Source organism: Giraffa tippelskirchi, chromosome 2, assembly GCF_054371585.1.
Source record: "Giraffa tippelskirchi isolate mGirTip1 chromosome 2, T2T-mGirTip1v1.2.pri, whole genome shotgun sequence".
Taxonomy (NCBI): Eukaryota; Metazoa; Chordata; class Mammalia; order Artiodactyla; family Giraffidae; genus Giraffa; species Giraffa tippelskirchi.
Window position 1 is genome coordinate 90,062,336 of NC_137276.1, and position 21,642 is coordinate 90,083,977.

Consider the following 21,642-nt stretch of genomic DNA (forward strand, 5'->3'; position numbering starts at 1 on the left):
CCACACCCCTGGAGAAGCAGCATGGAGCCAGGCTGACTGGGTTTGAATCCCAGCTCTGTCATTATTCATTGTGTGATCCGCGATAAGTTACTTGCTTCTCCACACCTTCTTTCCTTATCTGTAAAGTGAAGATTGTAGGATCTAATTCTTAGGTCTATTATGAAGGCCAAAGGAGTGAAAGTTTGTAAAACTGTTGCAACAATGCCTGATGTGTGGTAAGAATTACATAAATGCTTAAAATGAAAGTTGCTTAATAAAGTCCTGCTCTTTGCGCCCCATGGACTGTAGCTTTCCAGGCTCCCCTGTACATGGAATTCTTCAGGCCAGAATACTGGAGTGGGTAGCCGTTTCCTTCTCCAAAGGATCTTCCCAACCCAGGGATCAAACCCAGGTCTCCCTCATTGCAGGTGGATTCTTTTTTACCATCTAAGGCACCAAGGAAGCCCACATAAACGTTTAGGATTAACATATACATACTACTATATATGGAATTCCCTTGTAGCTCAGCTTGTAAAGAATTTGCCTGTAAATGCAGGAGACCCCAATTTGATTTCTGGGTTGGGAAGATCCCCTGGAGAAAGGATAAGCCACCCACTCCACTATTCTTGGGGTTCCTTGATGACTCAGACAGCAAAGAATCGGCCTGCAATGTGGGAGACCTGAGTTCAATCCCTGGGTTGGGAAGATCTCTTGCAGGAAGGCATGGCAACCCACTCCAGCATTCTTGCCTGGAGAATCCCTATGGACAGAGGAGCCTGACATGCTATAATCCATGGGATTACAAAGCGTTGGACACAACTCTTTGTACTCTAAGTACAGCACAGCACTACCATATATAAAATAGATGACCAATAAGAACTTAGAGGCAACTATACACAATATTTTGTAATGACCTATAAGGGAAAAAATCTGAAAAAAAAAAATATATATATATATACATCATTTTGCCGTACACCTGAAATTAAAACAACATGGTAAATCAACTATGGGTGCATACATGCTAAGTTGCTTCAGTCGTGTCTAACTCTGCAACCTTATGGACTGTAGCTCACTAGGCTCCTCTGTCCATGGGGATTTTTCCAGGCAAGAACACTGGAGTGGGTTGCCATGCCCTCCTCCAAGGGATCTTCCTGACCCAGGGATCAAACCCATATCTTTCATGTCTCCTGAATTTGCAGGTTTTTTTGTTTTTTTTTTTTTTTTTACCATTAGAGCCACCTGGGAAGCCAAAATCAACTATACCCCAATTTAAATAAATAAATTATAAGTAAATACATCTTTCTGGAGAAGGAAATGGAAACCCACTCAAGTACTCTTGTCTGGAGAATTCCATAGACAGAGAAGCCTGGTGGGCTATAGTCCATGGGGTCACAATGAGTCGGACTTGACTGAACAACTAACACAAATATATCTTTGCTCAAATTTTATCCAAGTCCTAGTTTCTTACATAGAAACAGGCCTTTAATACTTACATGGTTTCTCACAAGATTTTAGTTCTGTTTTTAATTCCCAGTATAAAATGCATCTCACATAAATAAGATCCAGCTTAGCACATTTCAGGTGATTCCTACAGTACCATCAATGAACAAGACACTGGGCTTTGTATAGTGTGGCTTAGCAGATGAGCCATGATGCCTGCCCTTGAGGACATTATAACCTAATAAAAAGCATAAGAAACAATGTGATCTTAATCAAGCAATTAGTCGCTCTGAGCTTGACCAAACATGTCCTTGTCTATAATTAATCTCAGAGATATCTTCCAGCTTTAACAATTTATAAATCAAATAAAATAAAAGACTGAAAGCAATGAACTGCAAGAGAAATCCCCTTAATGAATCAGCCTTATCATGATGAAGGAGCTTGCATAACTCAGTTAAGCTATGAGCCATGCCATGCAAGGCCACCTAAGACAGACTTGTAATAGTGAAGGGCTCCGACAAAACATAGTCCACTGGAGAAGGAAATGGCAACCCACTCCAGTATTCTTGCTTAGAGAACCCCATGGAGAGTATGAAAAGGCAAAAAGATATGCATGGCAAATAGAAGGGGAAAAAATGGAAGCAGTGAAGGCAAAAGGAGAAGAGGGCAGCAGAGGATGAGATGATTAGATAGCATCACCGACTCAATGGACATGCATGCATGCTCAGTTGCTTCAGTCATGTCCAACTCTTTGAGACCCAGTGGACTATAGCCCACCAAATCCTCTGTCTGCGGAATTTTCCAGGCAAGAATACTGTACCGGGTTGCCATTTTCCTCCTCCAGGGGGTCTTTCTGACCCAGGGATTGAACTTCATCTCCTGTGTCTCCTGCACTGGCAGGTGGGTTCTTCACCGCTGAGCCAACAGGGAAGCCCCTCAATGGACATGAATTTGAGCAAACTCTGGGAGATAATGGAGGACAGAGGAGTCTGGCATGTGGTAGTCCAAGGGGTCACAAAGAGTCAGACATGATTTAGTGACTGAACAACAACACAGGAGAAATGTAAAGTGTTATGAGGGCCCACAGGAGGGAAGATTATTGTTAGTGTCTCTCCAGATTTAGTTATATTTCACATACTGTCTCATCTTAAACTCTTGCTCCTTCTCTACTAATTCAAATTGTTAAGGCATGTGACCAGTCTGGGAAGTATTCTTTAGTACAAACCAGTACAATTTAAATTATGAGATATTTTCAAATTCTAATTCCAGAGCTTTCAAGTATAGAATTTATCAAGTAGAAGTCCTTTCCTTATCAGTAAAAGGGAATATTTTTCACCTGGCCTAAGCCACACAGGGAATCTAAATTACGCTGTCTCTGGCTTCTGTCAGCTTGCACAAGAGCCCTAAACTATGACAAACTCCCTGTCAGGGGTATCCCCAGGGAGGGTCTCACATGTACCGGACCCTCCAGACTATTCACCACTGTCCAAGCTGCACTCAGTTGCTCAGTCGTGTCTGACTCTTTGCGACTCCATGGATTGCCGCACGCCAGGCTTCCCTGTCCTTCACCATCTCCTGGAGCTTGCTTAAACTCATGTCCATTGAGTTGATGATGTCATCCAAGTGTCTTATCCTCTGGCATCCCCTTCTCCTCCTGCCTTCATTCTTTCCAAGCATCAGGGTCTTTTCCAATGAGTTGGCTCTTCGCATCAGGTGGCTAAAGTATTGCAGAATAAGCATCAGTCCTTCCAATGACACTGTTGTTAATCTGCTCTGCTTTGTTCTTCCACCGGGAGGACACCCTCTCTGAAAGCCCCTCAGATTCAACAGTCCTACACAGGTCCTGTGTTTCTTAGGTGTCAAAATGTGTGTACAATGAGAGAAAATCAGTGCTCCCATTCATGTTAAAAACTACTAGAATGTTCTCAAAAAGCAAAGTGTCATGGATCCAAAAATATTACAAAGTTCTTTTGGGTGTTATTTGCATACTGCTCTTCCTCCCAAGGGCCCCAACATGCCATCAGTGGCTTGGGGCCAATCACCACCCTGCACTAGCTGGATGTACCCTTCAGACATTAGCAGGCTCCACTGGCCTTGGCGAGCTTCTTGCTTTAGGATGAGACATCCTTGGGGAGGCCCTTCCCTCTGCACACAGACCTCTGTCAGGACATTCTCTGGTTCCCCCACAAGCCTAGATGTTTCTTAAACTTGGCAGTGAGTGCAGGTTAAGTGCTTTCCCAGGCATCTCTTCAATCCTCAAGAAACAGGCTTGAAATAATATTGTTCAAGCTTTGAGAAAAAATCACTTGATGTAAGTTAAATCTTCAGATAAACTTCTAGAGAGGCAGCTAGCCAAAATTAGAAGGAAAGAAAAATGTAAAGAGAGCATGGCAGGTTGCTAGTTAGTCCTCCAAAATCCATTCTGCCCTCCTTCCAAATTATGAGAATTTAGCTGGGCATGTGTTTGCCCAGCCAGGACATTATCCAGGCTCCCTTAAATCGAGGAGGCTGAGTTCTCACCAACTGGAGACGAGTGAAAGTGATATGGGCAACGCTTGTGCCATTGCTGAAAATAAAAGCTATATTTCTCTCCCCCTCCCCAACATTGAGGGTAACCAAGCTTCAACCAAGGGGAAATGATGCAAAGATGTGGAAAGGAAGGGAGGGAGGGAGGAAAGAAGGAAGAGAGAAAGAAGGAGGGAGGGAAGAAGAAAGGAAGGAAGAGAGAAAAAAAGAGCTGCTTCCTTAAGCTCCAGAGTTTGTAGACTGAGATGAATACCTACCATAATTGCTTGTTAAGAGACAGTGTTAATAATACTGTATTATATACTGGAAAGTTGCCAAGAAACTAGATCTTAAATATTCTCACCACATGCACACACACACACACACACACAAACACACACACACACACAAAAGTGATCACATGCGGCTATAGAGCGTTAACCATACTGTGGTAATAATTTCACAATATATATGTGTCTCATATATACATTGTAAACATTAAATTATCACAATATTATGTATCATTTAAATCTCAATAAAACTGGAGGGGAATAAAGAGAAAACATTGGAGGCACACGAGCTGGACCAACAATATAAGTGTAGAAATGTCTCTTGAGAGAAGAAAACCTCTTTCCCTGTGAACCAAATATTTATGCTATCAGTTATCAAACTTCAGTGTGACTGGGACTCACCTGGAAATTTGTTTCTGTAGATTCAGAGCTTCTCTCTCCAGAGACTCTGATTTCAGTCAGTCTTTGGTGGAGGGTCACTGCCACAGCTGCACCATCAAACTCCCAAATATGTTTGCAGTGGCTGGACTAACCCACAGTGAAGCAGAAGCAAAGAACTGAGGAGATCTAGACTACAGCAGAAATCTACAAAAAGTCTCAGGAAACAATAGTGTCATTTATGATCTTCCAGCCAAACTTTACTTCTAAGATGCTCTTCTGAGAAAATCGCATTTCCTATTTCTCTCAGAAAGTATTTTCTACAGGGCATGAACTATTACTTCAAATTTGTAAAACAATTTTGCCTGTTTATACTTCTTATGATAACTATTAAAAAGAAACTTCACTGAATCATCTCTCCAAATTATTCTACATTCCTAACTATAGAAGTCTCAATGACTGTATCATTTATGGAAAATAAAACTGTGTGGTCTTAAAAAACTTTTGATATTAGTCCATATTAGAATAGGAGACTCGACAAATAATAAACTCCCTATCTAACCACTTATTTTCATATGACTTGCTTATAACTCATTAATAAGATATGTTGCCAATTCAGCACTTGTCTCAACTTCTAAAGTTCATGGTAGAATAGATTTAAGCCTTCACTTACCCAAGGCAGAGTCCTGATAGTTACCCAGACTGGACTTTCTCAAAGTGTGGTACCTAGAGCAGCAGAATCAGCTAGAAAGGTGTTAGAAATGCAAATTAACCACCAGCCCAAACTGCTTGGGGTCATTCAGGTAGTTCTGTTGCTCACTAGAGTTTGACAGCTACCAGCCTAGATTTGTCTCTCTTTTTTGCCTTTTCTGAACAATAAGCATAGCCCATCACTTTCCTCCCTATTTTTCCTGTCAGTTCCATTCTTTCCCATATCCTAATCCAATCCCTGTTCATATTTCATGCATGCTATGGAAGAAACCTTTGTATGGTTTCCCTGTTGTCAAGCTTGCTCCTTCTGCATCCAGCCTTCACAAAGAGTCAAGAGCTAGTCTTCTAAATGCTAATTTGCACATGAATTTTCCTAACTAAAATTCTTCAAATGCCTGCAGGATAAAATTCAAATGCCTTAACTTGCTACCATAAAATCCCTGTATTATCTGGCCCTCCTTCAAGGCTGTGTACCCCAAAAAGCAACACCCTTTTGCCCATTCTAATGCCTCTTGTCCATTACATATACTATTTCCTATGGTTGGAATGAATTACTTAAAGCAGAAAGTTGGATATATAAAATAATATTATTAGTGTTAGTCACTCAGTTGTGTCCAGCTCTTTGAGACCCAATGGACTGTAGCTTGCCAGGCTCCTCTGTCCATGGGATTCTCCAGGCAAGAATACTGGAATGTGTAGCCATTCTCTTGTCCAGGGGATCTTCCCGACTCAAGGAATGAATCAGAGTCTCCCCTTTGCAGGCAGATTCTTTACCATCTGAGCCACCTATTCTCATCTATTCACTAAAGCAGTTTCTTCTGAATCTCCTTTACTCCAACTACTGCCCTCATACAATGCACAATGTACAACAAAAGCAAAATCCTATTTATTCATACAGACTTGGTAAAATCTCACTTCCTCTGAGCAGTCTCCCATGATCACTCATAGCAGACTCAGTGGCTCTGCCCTTTGTGCATCTGGGCACTCTGTAAAAGAACTATTCTAAGGCCTGTCATGGACTATTCCCATGTATAAATATGATATTCTTTCTATTAGGAACAGGGATTGTGTTTTGTTCCATTCTGGAGTCTCAGTATCTCCAGAATCTAGCACAGTATGTGATCCAAAGATACTAAATAATGCTATTGACTGGTAAAACCAATTAATGAATGGAGGAGTAAATGATTATCAAATAATATGTGGAAAGGAAAATAGCTTGGGCCTTGAAATTATTTGCAAACTGGAGTTGTACTTTGTGCTATGTTACTTTCTGAAAGGCAGCAAACAAATGGCCAGCAAGAAAATATTTTCCAAGGATGTGTCTTATTTAGTCAGTATGGTATTAAAAAAAATTTTTTTTAATGACTTTAGTTGACATGTACCTCCTCTCCAATTTTTTCTTGCTTCCCATCCATTTTTTCTTGCTTCCACTAGACTCACACATTCATGTTACCAACTAAGCTCATGAAAACATGTAAATCAGCCACCAGCCTTATCTGCTTTGCTGGACCCTGGTTCTTGGCTCCTGTTTCTCAGTCATATTTCCTGCACTCCATTCCAATTGCTGCCAAGTCCTCCACTTCACCTCCCACTGGCATCCCTAGATATGTACGAATACATTCTGGAACTCTCAGTATCTCTCTTTGGCACTCACCTTGGGCTTCTCAGGCTGAGTTTTAAATCCTCTTTCTTTAATTTGACACCTTCTCAAGATCCAGGGTCAGAGATCTCTTGTCTTCTAAGGCATGTAGGGTGATCTTTAGAGCACAAACACCAGCTCTGACACACTCAAACTGTGTAATCTTGGAAGGGTCTCTATTTCTAAGCTTTGGTTTCCTTACCTGTAAATGGAAAATCATAGCCTACTTGTAGATTTGCTGGAAGAATTAAATAATGAGAAAGAAGGAGCTGAAGTTTTGGCAGACTAGAAGGTCCTTATTCTCTCTGCTGCATTCTGTTGGTTAAAGCAACACAACTCCAATTGCCTAACTAAAGAAGTATTTATTAGTGAATTGCTGCCTTGTCTGTAAAAATGCATTGTTCAATGAATTTTTACAGAACAGTAATCATTAGTCCCATTTTACGTAAAGGGAAATTGAAGCTCTGAAAAGTTAACATGTTTGCCCATCACAATGTTTTGTACATCAGGAAGGAATGCTTTTGGCTACAAGCAATGAAAGTACTTTTTTTTTTTTTTTAACCACACAGCAAGGAATCAGAAAGCAGATAACCCTAGGACTGGGTCAATGATTCAACCAGATGGGAGCACCAGTTGGGGTCCTGGCATCTTCTTGTTCTCTGATTCCTGGTCAGAAGATGAATACCATGGCTTCACCCACTTACAGATGCAATACAGAAAGAAGTCGCGGTGATGGCAAAAAAGGAAATGACTTTTTCCTCATGTTGTTCTGTCTTTTTAAGGAAAAAGTTTTCCTAGAAGTGCCCTGGAAGCTTCCCCGTACAGCTTCGGGGACAGAACTTATTGGGAAGGGAGGAAGGGGAAACAGGAATCTTACTTTCTCAGTTTCTCTGTGGGAAGCTGGGGAGAGAAAAGGAGGCTGGGAAAGACAGCTGGGTGAGCTAAACATGTGTCAGCCACAGGTGGATTACAAGAACTGGAATTCCATGCAAGCCTGTCTGGCTTCAAAGGCTACATCCCTTTCATTAATCTATACATCTTTTACATAAGTGTAAACTATTATATAGAATTTTAATATATTAGTTAAAAAATCCAAACTGTTTCTATTCCATTAAGAAGTCTTTCAAAAAAAAAAAAAAAGCCTGATTTCTCTCTCTGGTGACCTATGATACAAATTTCATGTTATAAATAAGCCATTGTACCTTTATGGAATAGAGATACTAACTCTCTTGAAAACATGTTTTCCCTTTGATATCAAAAATACCAGTGATGTTATAAAGCAGGAGTCATCAAATTGGCAACAGACTTCAGATATATTTAAATTGGAGGAGGATGGATTATATGCTTTTAAAAGATCCATTTTATATTTTTGATCATAAATTCATGTAACCTAGGTAACATGTTTCCACTACATCTTTCAACCAAATATATCTTCAACATTTTCAAATTTCAAGCCAGGCTTTTATTCCAAAGCATTTTTGTGTTTGTTTGAAGACTACAGTTGAATTTCATTTTATTTTAGCAATCCACTGATACTTATCAAAATGTGAATATATAGAAGACTAGAAGATTTCAATCACATTTTTAAAGACAAATATTTACTTACTAAATCTCTTTCACTGTTGAAATGCAATTCAAATCCAAGTTTTATTTCAAAGTTAAAATTGCCAGTCACTCAGTTTTATAGGAAATACTGTATTTGCTTTATTAAGGTAAAAAGAAATGAATGTCTGTCTAAAATTAGCAAAGAGATTAGGTTAATGACTTTAGTGCATAAGAGAACATCATCCTCTTTTAGTCTAAAAAAATCATCATGATTAACTATACTAGTTGTTAATGATGGAGTAGTTCCTCTGGTTTAGTATTTCCCATTTTGATTTACGGAATCACCTTTTCTCGGTTATGAGTTTATAAGGAAGGGGTGGATTATAAACACTGTGCTCAGATTTGTCATCTAAAAACAAGACATTTATAAGAGAACACTAAAGCAATTTTATCGGTAGGGGTGCTAAAAACTCTATCATTAAAAGAAATTAAAATCTTCAAGTATCTGATAGAAACAGTTTAAACTGGAGATGGCTACAAAATACTAACTCAGTACAATTAACTTATTGATCTCAGAACTGCCTAATGAGTGGTACTAGTATAAGACTGAATTCATTAAAACTGTATTCAGTTCTTCGCAACACAAAACCAACTAAAAGTATTTTCATGATATGAGTGCATTGTTTTACACAACAAAAAGTTGAGAAAAGGCAGTTTGGGGCTGGAATGGCACTTGAGTGATGTCATCAGGGGCCCAGATTCCCAAATCTTAATGCACAGTAATCAGTCTTATTCCAGGTGGGATGAAGAAGGGAGGTATGAGGTCTGATCAGTAGTTCTAGCAACACCACCATAAAATTTTATAACATAATTGAAAGATCATCAATTCTAGTCCTCTAATTTTTCAGGAGTGAAAAAATTTCAACTGCTTTGTGAGATCAATGGTTTTTGATAGATGGCCCAGCTACTTACATTTAGAATAAGTCCTTTTAATCTTTGGGCTAATGTTATTTTTATTTTACCCTCCCACTCTCTGACTATTGAGTGGAATTCCTCTGAAATGCCAATAATGATGACGTTGGGGACCACTCTATCTTCTGAAGGAGAAAGGTGAGGAGAGGGTTGTATCACCAACTGATAAGAACCCTTACACTGTGGATACAAGACCAGGAGCATCCTTCTGTATAACCCCATCCTTCTTTATCATCCATCCATAGAATCAGCTTGTGGCTCCTTGGCATCAAAAGGCCAGAGCATGAAGGAACCTTAAAGAGAGCAGTGGTCCAGTGGCCACAATTATGATGATCATGGTGGTGAAGGTGATGGAGTCTGTATGGTAAAGCAAGTGGGAGGTGAGGGATACTGTGGAGGAAAGAGGATTCAATTCACTTTAAAATACATAGGTTCTTCAGTTCAGTTCAGAACAGTCGCTCAGTTGTGTCCGACTCTTTGCGACCCCATGAATCGCAGCACGCCAGGCCTCCCTGTCCATCACTAACTCCCAGAGTTTACCCAAACCCATGTCCATTCAGTCGGTGATGCCATCCAACCATCTCATCCTCTGTCGTCCCCTTCTCCTCCTGCCCCCAATCCTTCCCAGCATTAGGGTCTTTTCCAATGAGTCAACTCTTCGCATGGATGGCCAAAGTATTGGAGTTTCAGCTTCAACATCAGTCCTTCCAATGAACACCCAGGATTCATCTCCTTTAGGATGGACTGGTTGGATCTTCTTACAGTCCAAGGGACTCTCAAGAGTCTTCTCCAACACCACAGTTCAAAAGCATCAATTCTTCAGCACTCAGCTTTCTTCACCGTCCAACTCTCACATCCATACATGACCACTGGAAAAACCATATCCTTGACTAGATGGACCTTTGTTGGCAAAGTAATGTCTCTGTTTTTCAATATGCTGCCTAGGTTGGTCATAACCTTCCTTCCAAGGAGTAAGCGTCTTTTAATTTCATGGCTGCAATCACCATCTCCAGTGATTTTGGAGCTCCCCAAAATAAAGTCTGACACTGTTTCCACTGTTTTCCCATCTATTTCCCATGAAGTGATGGGACTGGATGCCATGATCTTAGTTTTCTGAATGTTGAACTTTAAGCCAACTTTTTCACTCTCCTCTTTCACTTTCATCAAGAGGCTCTTTAGTTCTTCTTCACTCTCTGCCATAAGGGTGGTGTCATCTGCATATCTGAGGTTATTGATATTTCTCCCGGCAATCTTGATCCCAGCTTATGTTTCTTCCAGCCCAGTGTTTCAAATGATGTACTCTGCATATAAGTTAAATAAGCAGGGTGACAATATACAGCCTTGATGTACTCCTTTTCCTATTTGGAACCAGTCTGTTGTTCCATGTCCAGTTCTAACTGTTGCTTCCTGACCTGCATACAGGTTTCTCAAGAGACAGGTCAGATGGTCTGGTATTCCCATCTCTTGAAGAATTTTCCACAGTTTATTGTGATCCACACAGTCAAAGGCTGTGGCATAGTCAATAAAGCAGAAATAGATGTTTTTCTGGTACTCTCTTGCTTTTTCGATGATCATCAGACGTTGGCAATTTGATCTCTGGTACCTCTGCCTTTTCTAAAACCAGCTTGAACATCTGGAAGTTCACGATTCACGTATTGCTGAAGCCTGGCTTGGAGAATTTTGAGCATTACTTTACTAGCATGTGAGATGAGTGCAATTGTGCAGTAGTTTGAGCATTCTTTGGTATTGCCTTTCTTTGGGATTGGAATGAAAATTGACCTTTTCCAGTCTTGTGGCCACTGCTGAGTTTTCCAGATTTGCTGGCATATTGAGTGCAGCACTTTCACAGCATCATCTTTCAGGATTTGAAATAGCTCAACTGGAATTCCATCACCTCCACTAGCTTTGTTCGTAGTGATGCTTTCTAAGGCCCACTTGACTTCACATTCCAGGATGTCTGGCTCTAGGTGAGTGATCACACCATCATGATTATCTGGGTCGTGAAGAACTTTTTTGTACAGTTCTTCTGTGTATTCTTGCCACCTCTTCTTAATATCTTCTGCTTCTGTTAGGTCCATACCATTTCCTTTATCAAGCCCATCTTTGCATGTAATGTTCCCTTGGTATCTCTATTTTTCTTGAAGAGATCTCTAGTCTTTTCCAGTCTGTCGTTTTCTTCTATTTCTTTGCACTGATCACTGAGGAAGGCTGTCTTATCTCTCCTTGCTATTCTTTGGAACTCTGCATTCAGATGGGAATATCTTTCCTTTTCTCCTTTGCTTTTCGTTTCTCTTCTTTTCCCAGCTATTTGTAAGGCCTCCTCAGACAGCCATTTTGCTTTTTTGCATTTCTTTTCCATGGGTATTTTCTTGATCCCTGTCTCCTGTACAATGTCACGAACCTCTGTCCATAGTTCATCAGGCACTCTGTCTATCAGATCTAGTCCCTTAAATCTATTTATGACTTCCACTGTATAATCATAAGGGATTTGACTTAGGTCATACCTGAATGGTCTAGTGGTTTTCCCTACTTTCTTAGTATCTATTTTTTCAGTTTTGAACACCACATCAAAGCACAGAGATGAATGCAAAGGTCTTCCTGGACATCCTATTACTACGGAAACTCAGAAGCGAGCTCATAATTATCATTGAAGTTACACAGCTGGCTTAATACTTTAACCACTACCAAGCAGACTAAGTAGTTCTGGTTTCATTGAGATGAGTACTGAATTCTTATCCAAATAACTGGGGCATGCAGCCCAATAGGATGACTATTAGTCAGAATTCTACTTAAGGAAGCTGAAACCCACCCAGTTATGTGTATGGCAGATGGCCTCAGCATGCCTTCATGCTTGGTCAGATGTTATTAATCTATGACAAAAGGAGCAGGTGGTAACCAGAGACTGCACAACTTCCTTCACAAGTCACCCGAGCCACAGAAAAGTATGAATTGTCTCAAAGTGTTAGAATCTCTATACTGTTTATTTTTAATCATTGTAGTTTTTAAGCAAATGGGAATGAGGAACAGACATTTTGTCACCATTCTCCTGATGTCTGTGAAAGACTCCATGGAATATTTAAGTGAGTAATCACTCACTCAAAGATTCACTGGACAAAGCAATTCTAAAACAGGAGATTGTTGTTCTTGCTGTTCAGTCACCGAGTTGTGTCTGACTCTGCGAGCCCAAGGACTATAGCACGCCAGGCTTTCCTGTCCTACACTGTCTCCCAGAGTTTGCTCAGATTCGTGTCCATTGAGTCAGTGATGCTATCTGACCATCTCATCCTCTGCACCTCTAGGATATTAACTTCACATTGAAAGTAAAAACTTCATTAAACCGGAGCATTTCATTCCCATGAAATGCATTCGATTATATTTATAGGATGAATAGGAGTTTCCCCAGTATAAAACGTTCACCCAAATATTTTATAAATTAACATGCATTGGGAATGTAAGTTATTCTAAACCAAAGGCTGTCTCCTTCATGGTTCTCTTCTGTGTAGCCCTAGGATATCTCCCTAGAGCCTGATATATCAATATTTCTGCTAGTCTTCTTGCAAGAAGTGTCCTAACAGGTATTGTCAGTTCCCAATCATATATTTCTGTAAAGCTGTTAAAATACCAGCATCACAAATTAAAACCTTAAATTTATTACCTACAGTTATTAAAATGCCATGATCAGATGCTGCTCAGCATCATCCCAGTAGCTCTCCTTTCATATTATTATTTGTATTACTAAAAGCTATTTAAAAGAAATCTCATTTCAATTTATCTTTGTGTTTAGATTGTTGGTCTAGCTTAAAAAGAAAAAGAAGCAAAAAAAAAAAAAATCCTTCAATCCCTTTACAAATGAAAATTGCCTTCTTGTGTTCTGAACTAATTTAATCTAAATTGTTAACTCTGCAGACGGTGCCTTTGGAAGAGAGAAATTTCATCCCAGGGGCTAGAGGGGTAACAGGTTTATCTTACTTATGCATCTGGTGCCCTAATTCATGAGACTCTGCAACTCTGGACTTTCCACTCATAGCTCACAGCCCGCGGCAGCTCCCTTGTATTCAATAAATTCTGCAGTGGCAAAGCAATAAGATAATAAGCTCAACCCAGGGGAGTGTCCAAGATAAATACAGAGCTACGACATAAACCTTTAGAAATTGGAAAGGCTACAACCCTTTAGGAATTGGAAACAAGCAGCTGTTCGAGATCAGGGGAAACTGCCTGGAGTTGAAGTTTGGGAGGTAGGAGGAAGGGGCTTTGGAGAGAAGACACCTTTATTTCACCCAGCTTGCAAAGGGAAAACACAGCCTTCCAAAGAAAACAGCTCTGAATCTCAAGTGTAAAGAGTCTTTTAACTATGTGCACGATGACCGAAATCTGTTTATTTGTGTTTTAGTGTTTTAGTCTCACCTCTGTAAAAATAAACACATGGTTGTTAAACTTTTTCATATTTGGAGCAAAATGCTGAATGCTTTTTCCAATGACCTCTTTCTCCATTATGTAACAGTAGAAAGCACCCACAACAATGCCCAGGCTCACTTCTTTTCCTCTCCCCATGTAGAGCAGCATTATATTCGGAATTCAGAAACCAGGCCCTGACAGGCGTTTTAAATCGTGTCAACATACCTTTGGTCTACAGGGAATTAGTTCTTTGTCACTCTTCCTCTTTAAGCTTAGCACATGACACAGGCAATTAGGAAACCACATCTAACCTGATGGTGGTAAAAGATTTCATCATCATTTGCTTTCTAATTTCAACTGGATTGAAGGAGGATACATGGAAATCCTTGCTAACATTTTCCCTAAACCTCGACCTTAAATGAAATGTCCCAGGCAAGTTCGTTCCTGCCTGAATGTTTGTTTCATAGGCCTTGCAAAAGTTCTATCCAAGTAAAGCTGTTGGACAGGTTCATATTTAAGAGCCTTGGTAAATTCCCCTCTGAGCAGCAATTCCAGCATCTACTAGAAATAATTTCGGACCACATAAAGTGCACGTGAACGTGAATAATTGCAATGTTTCTGCCTCCTATAGGCAAGATAAACAACATATTATTATGATTGATTAAATCAACTACACCGCTGAATACATGATGAACTCTGAAACAGCTTAGATATTAAATAAGAAGATAACGTGTTGTGCTTTAGCTCCCAGGTTGAGAGGGGGTTTTTTTCCTCTTTTTGTTTAAGGAAGTCGACCTTCACCCATGAATTCAGGATCATCAGGACTACAGATCACCATCTAAAATCATGTCTGTCCTCACCCTAGACTGTCATGGCAGCGTCAAATAAAGGTGCCTTCAGTAGAGAACAAGGAGATTGAGCAATGGGTCCATTGCACCCAGAAGAACAGAATATGCTCACTAGATAACATAAGATCAGTGAGGTTGTAAATATGATGGGATATGGTTATTGAAAGTTAGTTGCTAAAAGCATGTGCCAGTTGCTGGTTCTGTAATCTTGGACATGTTCTTAAATTCTCTGTTCCAGCTTTGTCATCTATGAAATGTGGATGACAATACCTCCTGAGACTGTTGTCAGGATTAGATAAGCTGATATACAAAGTGCTCAGCACCATGTCTGGTTCATAGAGGGTGCTTTACAAACATTACCTTTCCACTAAGTCCAGTAACAGTCCCTCCCTGTAGTTGGTTGAAAAGCAAACCCTCCCAAAGCTATCCATATCCCAATGCCTAGAACCTGTATATGTAAAGTATTTATGAAAATGTCTTTAAAATGTGATTAAGGATTTAGACTCCCTCCTTGATGGAGATGAAGACTTAGCATGCATGCATATGTGTATGTATAGCTGATTCACTTTGCTGTACAGAAGAAACTAACACAACATTGTAAAGCAACTATACTCCAATAGAAACTATTTTTTAAAAACCCACTAAGTTTGTGGTCTTTTGTTACATAAACTTCAAGAAACTAATACCATCCCTGACTTCTTCAGTGTCACACACTACGATTCCAGACAGTGATCATATTCCTTTCAAGACCACCAGCAATTCCATCCATTGTCTACAAAGATAATTGTCTTGTTCGTGTCATGAAATGCAATGCACTTTGGTTGACGTGCACGCACATGCGAGTGTGTGTGTGTGTGTGTGCGCGCGCGTGCGTGCCAAGTCGCTTCAGTCGTGTCCAACTCTGTGCAACCCTGTGGACTGTAGCCCACCAGGCTCCTCTGTCCATGGGATTCTCCAGGCAAGATCACCAGAGTGGGTTGCTATGCCTTCCTCCAGGAGATCTTCCCAACCCAGGGATCCAACCCGTGTCTCTTATGTCTCCTGTACTGGAAGGCAGATTCTTCACCCCTAGCACCACCAGGGAAGCCCCATTCAGTCAGCACACCCAAATAAAAAATGTCTGTATTCCCTTTATTGCATACTTTTCACCTTGAAGAGAAGATCCTGGGTAGTTTGTGATAAACCACTCCACAGACTGTGCTGGTTAAGATGCATTTTTGCATGCTATGCAACTAGATTTCAACTGAAAGCCCACCACTGGTTTGCCCCCAAGCCTTTCATCGCTAGCATAGCTCAAGCAGTGCTCCAGAACCTCTAGCTGGATGAGGCAGGACCAGTCCTGGGTAGAAGAACATATATTTTCTCCTAAGCTGGTATTTCAAGTCATCAAAAATTTTTGTTGGAAATGATATTAAGTAATATAGCAGATGGTCTTCAGTGGTATATGGACACCGAGTTAGTGTTGTTGCCTTTCCAATTCTCTTTCAATCCTTATTCACATCAAGGAGGAAGTCTACAGGTACTTATGTTGATTATGACCTCTTATTTATGGCAAAGGTTTTTCCTTTTTAATCATTTACAATAATCAGACAAGTGTTCCTTCTTAAACAAATGTATTTATGTAAACACTGAATTAATTGAAACAGAAGTACTCAATACAGAGCGCTACAGTCATAGTGAAGATAGTCCTGCAATGCTTAAAGCTTGGGACATTACATGAGAAAATGATAGAAACTTCTATAAAGCCCAGGAAGGACTGCACCCAACCCCAAAGGTTCCCAGACCATAATCCAATTAACATCAAAACCTTAACCCCAGGTCTGTCTAGGCTCCAAATTGCTCTCAAGTAAGTCCAAGTACATTCTGTCTGAGAATGCAAAAGTGTGAATAAGTGCTTTGTTTCACCGGGAAGCACCCTGGGCATTTATAACACCCTGCTGAGTCAGGCTCTGGCTTACCTGCGCTGCACTGTCTACCCACTCCCTAGACCATCTCCTTAACCCTCGAGAGAGTCTTTGTCAAGGACAAATATATAAAATTCTTAAATTAAGCAACTGTCTTATATGATTTTACATCTTATATTCTTTCAGAAATAGAAAGGTAATTGGCTCTTACATTAGCCATCAGAATAAATTGTGAGGCTGCAGAGACTTGCGTTCTAATGGTCACTTTAAAAGAAAAATGCACTTCAGTAATTGTAAATAATTGGAGTCATGTAATTACAGCAATTTTCACAGAGAAAACAAAACAAAAACACTTAGATAGTTTTGGTTGAGTCATACTTCACTCTGGTTAATGGAAAATAATAATATATTTAGGGTTTATTTTCTCCTCCATGGATGATGACAAACCTATACCCCAGTACCTTTAGTGCCCAGAAAAAGAAAATGACTTCAGTCTTTTGGGTGTTAACATTATACTGAAATGTTGCTACCTTACCCTGTCTACCTTACCCTGCTGGAGACCTGGGTATGATCCCTGGGGTGACCTCTGGAGAAGGGAAAGGCTACCCACTCCAGTATTCTGGTCTGGGGAATTCCATGGACTATATAGTCCATGGGGTCACAGAATCGGACACAACTGAGCAATTTTCACTTCACCCTGCCTATAACAGGTTCAACTTCCCTCTTGAGCCCCACCCACAGGATGGCAGGGAAAATAACTAGATTTTAGCTTGATAGGATAATCCCAGGCCAAACTCATTGCTGAACCATAAACTTAGGTCACACAATTGTGCTTTCATAAAGGCTGTTCTTTACCTTTTCCCTTCCTTCCTGTGGATTACAACAAACGGGAATATTCTTAAAGAGGTGGGAATACCAGACCACCTTACCTGCCTCCTGAGAAATCTGTATGCAGGTCAAGAAGCAACAGTTAGAACCAGACATGGAACAACAGACTAGTTCCAAATCGGGAAAGGAGTACATTAAGGCTGTATATTGCTACCCTGCTTATTTAACTTCTATGCAGAGTACATCATGCAAAATGCCAGGCTGGATGAAGCACAGACTGGAATCAAGATTGCAGGGGAAAATATCAATAACCTCAGATATGCAGATAACACCACCCTTATGGTAGAAAGTGAAGAAGAACTAAAGAGACTCTTGATGAAAGTGAAAGAGGAGCGTGAAAAAGCTGGCTTAAAACTTAACCTTCAAAAAACTAAGGTCATGGCATCTGGTCCCATCACTTCATGGCAAATAGATGGGGAAACAATGGAAGCAGTGAAAGACTTTACTTTTTGGGCTCCAAAATTACTGCAGATGGTGACTGCAGCCATGAAATTAAAAGACGCTTGCTCCTTGAAAGAAAAGCTATGACCAACATAGACAGCATGCAAAAAAGCAGAGACATTAATTTGCCAGCAAAGGTCCATCTAGTCAAAACTATGGTTTTTCCAGTAGTCATGTACGGATGTGAGAGTTGGACTACAAAGAAAGCTGAGCACTGAAGAACTGATGCTTTTGAACTGTGGTGTTGGAGAAGACTCTTGAGAGTCCCTTGGACTGCAAGGAGATCAAACCAATCAATCCTAAAGGAAATCAGCCCTGAATATTTATTGGAAGGACTGATGTAGAAGTTGAAGCTCTAATACTTCAACCACCTGATGGGAAGAACTGACTCATTGGAAAAGACCCTGATGGTGGGAAAGATTGAAGGCAGGATGATAAGAGGACAACAGAGGATTAGACAGTTGGATGGCATCACCGACTCGATGGACATGAATTTGAGCATGCTCTGGGAGTTGGTGATGGACATGGAAGCCTGGCATGCTGCAGTCCTTGGGGTCGCAAATAGTTGAACATGACTGAGTGACTGAACTGAACTGAACTTCCTCAAATTGGCAGTGGGAATGTAACAGAGACTGACATGTTCTTGGAGCAGCATGTGAAGGGAGTCACGTATATGTATTTGTATTCCATGTGCAACCCTCCTCATCACTGAACCTTCTAGCATCTCCTATTGAATAGTAAAGATTAGTCTATCACTTAACTGCCTCTTCATTCAGTCAGGGTTCCACAGGAATCTCCAACTGACACTTGTTCATCCTGAGGTCTGGCCCTGGCAATTTGCCCTTTTGTTGCTGTTGTTCAGTCTCTAAGTCGTGTCCTTTGCAACCCCATGGACTGCAGCATGCCAGGCTTCCCTGTCTTTAACTGTCTCCCAAAGTTTGCTCAGATTCACGTCCATTGAGTTGGTGATGCTATCTCACCATCTCATCTTCTGCCGCCCTTTTCTCCTTTTGCCTTCAATCTTTCCCAACATCAGGGTCTTTTCAAGTGGGTCAGTTCTTCTCATCAGGTGGCCAAAGTATTGGAGCTTGCCCTATACGCCTTGGTTATAGGATCACTTTTGGGCTTCCCTAGTGTCTCAGATGGCAAAGAATCCACCTGCAATGCAGGAGAACTAGGTTTAATCCCTGGGTCGGGAAGATCCCCTGGAGAAGAGAATGGCAACCCACTCCAGTGTTCTGCCTGGATAATTTCAAGGACAAAATAGCCTGGCAGGCTACAGTCAATGGGTTCACAAAGAGTCCGACATGACTGAGTGACTAACACGAGGCATAGGACCACTTTATTCTGAACAATGATCATCACCTAGAGTATGACATCAAATTGTTTTCAAATCACTGCTTACTACTTGTGACTGTGGGCAAGCAATTTAATATCCCTTGTACCTCAGTTTACATCTGTAAATGTGGAGGGGGGATAATAATAATAGTACCTACTTTTCAGAGTTCCTATGAGGATGAATTAATAGAGGTAAAATACTTTTAGCAGTACGGCACATGTAAGTGCTATATAAGCATTTAATACCATTGTTGTCACCACTGTGCTAGGAAGGTGTCCAGCCAGATAGCTTATTTCCAGCTCCTACGGGAGCATGTAAGGACCTCCAGATTCTATTTAGATCACACACCAGCCAAAGGCAACTCAGAGAGCCACCTAGGTTGGCTCCCATGCTGTCCCATGGGCATTCTCAATTGTGACCAGAACCAGGTCAGCAGGAGAGCAGGCTTCGAGGCAGCCTTCTCCTAGAATCCTAGAACGAATCAAAGGGAAATATTGACCACATCATTCCATTTGGCTTGTGAAATCCCCATGCCCAGGCTGAATGCCAAAGAAAAGTTGGGGTCAGTTTCTCATCTCTCCCACCTGTCACTCTCTTCCTCCTTCCACTAGCCCTCTGAAACTGCTATCAGGAGCTTTCCTCTTACTTTTCCTTCCTGGCTTCCTTCCCTTGCACTATATCTTCCTCTTCCAGCCTCTAGCTTAGTTGGCTAAGCTAACTGTCCACAGAGATGGACAGTGGAGGAGAACTTACCAACAAAGAAACGTACATCACAAAGCTTTCAAAAAGATCATACTTATCACACACACTAGCTTATAACCTAAAAAACAGCAAGAACTGGCTTCAAATATTTAGTGATGGAAGAAAAAAAGTAAAAACAGTTATACTGGATTGAGAGTAACATTCACAGAAGTAACACAAATTCACTCTATTTCAGTTCATAGAAGTAATTTCCTGAAGAGAAATTCCCAGCCCCTCCTTCAATGATATTTGGCAGAGGAGGAAACATTTTAAGTAGAAATAAACTGCTGGTTCCAGGTAATTATAAAGTCAGATTTTCTGGGAAAATTGACCATAAGATGGATCTTTCAAAACTATAATGAATAAAGCAAAACAAGAAACAAGTACCTTAATGAAAAACAACCTGAAATTAGGGATCTTTTTCTTTTTAAAAAATTTTTTTGGCATAGCATGTGGGATCTTAGTTCCTTGACCAAAGATCAAACTCACACCCCTTTAAGAAGTCTGGAGTCTTAACCACTGGAGTGCCAGGAGAGTCCATCAGAGTTCTTTATAGACACTTTCTGCAGGAAATGCCAGCTTCTAGAGAGTTCATAATGATTAAGATTTTTTTTTTAATGTAACACCAAAAAAAAGAGAGAAAAACCCTAAAAAAAGGAGAATCATTTGGCTTGTCCAAGAGGTCTCCAGTGATATACAAAGGTAGGCCACACAGAAGTTTAAGATCCGCCTATTCAATACCCTGCCAATACTATGATGCAAAGGATGCTGTTCTGATACAAGGCAAGTGCTTTGGGACTTCCCCAGGCTACTCCTACAAAAGTGTAAAAATAGAGAATATGCCATAGAATATATAAATCTACAAATATACACATCTTCAAACATAGTAGTTGTAAATCACCATGAGAACATGACAACCACTTGTCAACAAGCTGCAGTGTCTTTTTGTGAAGCAGGCAACTGCTGATGGCTTCGGGTGTTAACTTTTTTGTCTCTTTTATTAACATTGCAGTCACAAACACGTTATTTTCAGAGGCCTTATATGTGTGTCCATGCGCATGATGTAAAAGTTAAACTGGCTCAGAGTCAGAAAGAAAACTTTGGTAATTCTAATTGTGTTGCCCATTTCTCTCTGCAAGGTCATTCATTAGCTGCAATTTTATGAAAGTGGCAGGCCTAACTCATTAAAGCTATTGGTGATTTTTAAATGGAAATGGTTCATAACAGTTTAACAGAAGAAAATAAAGCCCTGGAGGCATGCAGAAATTTCTTCATTAAAAGAAAATTAACCCTGAATTTGTAGTACTGTGATTTAATGAGCAATGTTAACGCTTGCCCAAAATATACAAGATCAAAAAAGTGCCATATGGCTTGATTATATGCAATAATTAGTATGGAATTGAGAAGTAATGAAAGCAGAGAATTTTAGACCTGGAAGAATTGGAACAGATTATTCCATCTAATCTATCTAGTTCTTCCTCCCATCCACTCCCATCCCTCTTTCCCCACACACATTTTACTGATGAGGCAACTGAGTACCAGAAAAAGTAAATTCCTTTCTCTAGGTTACATATTTATTATAACTGAAAACCCACATTCTAATTTCAAAGTACAGAAAAGGGCAAAA